Source organism: Etheostoma spectabile, chromosome 10, assembly GCF_008692095.1.
Source record: "Etheostoma spectabile isolate EspeVRDwgs_2016 chromosome 10, UIUC_Espe_1.0, whole genome shotgun sequence".
Taxonomy (NCBI): domain Eukaryota; kingdom Metazoa; phylum Chordata; class Actinopteri; order Perciformes; family Percidae; genus Etheostoma; species Etheostoma spectabile.
In genome coordinates this window covers 15,778,663-15,778,987 of record NC_045742.1, presented here as the reverse complement: position 1 = coordinate 15,778,987, position 325 = coordinate 15,778,663, and the positions used below count along the sequence as shown (strand labels likewise).

The 325-nt window shown below is 44.3% G+C and overlaps 1 protein-coding gene across 1 annotated transcript in view; it reads left to right on the top strand.

Moving 5' to 3' along the window:
• ahnak (AHNAK nucleoprotein) overlaps nucleotides 1–325 on the top strand; it is a 52,824-nt gene that overhangs the window by 45,529 nt on the left and 6,970 nt on the right.

Sequence of the window (325 nt, the reverse complement as noted above, 5' to 3'; positions counted from 1 at the left end):
ACAATGCCATCATGGAACATTAAAGGTCCAAAAATGGAGGGTCCAGATGTTGATATCAACCTTCCGAAAGCTAGCATTGACATGAAAGCACCTGACGTTGACATCAAAGGTCCAGAGTTTGATATTAAGGGGCCCAAGGGTGGGTTTGACATGCCAAAAATCAAAATGCCATCAATATCAGGACCCAAACTGCCAGACTGGGATATGAGTCTAAGTGCACCAAAAATGAAGGGAGATGTTGATGTATCAGTTCCAAAGTTTGAGGGTGAGGTAAAAGCTCCCAAGGTCGATATCGAAGGACCAGATATTGACATCGAGGGCCACA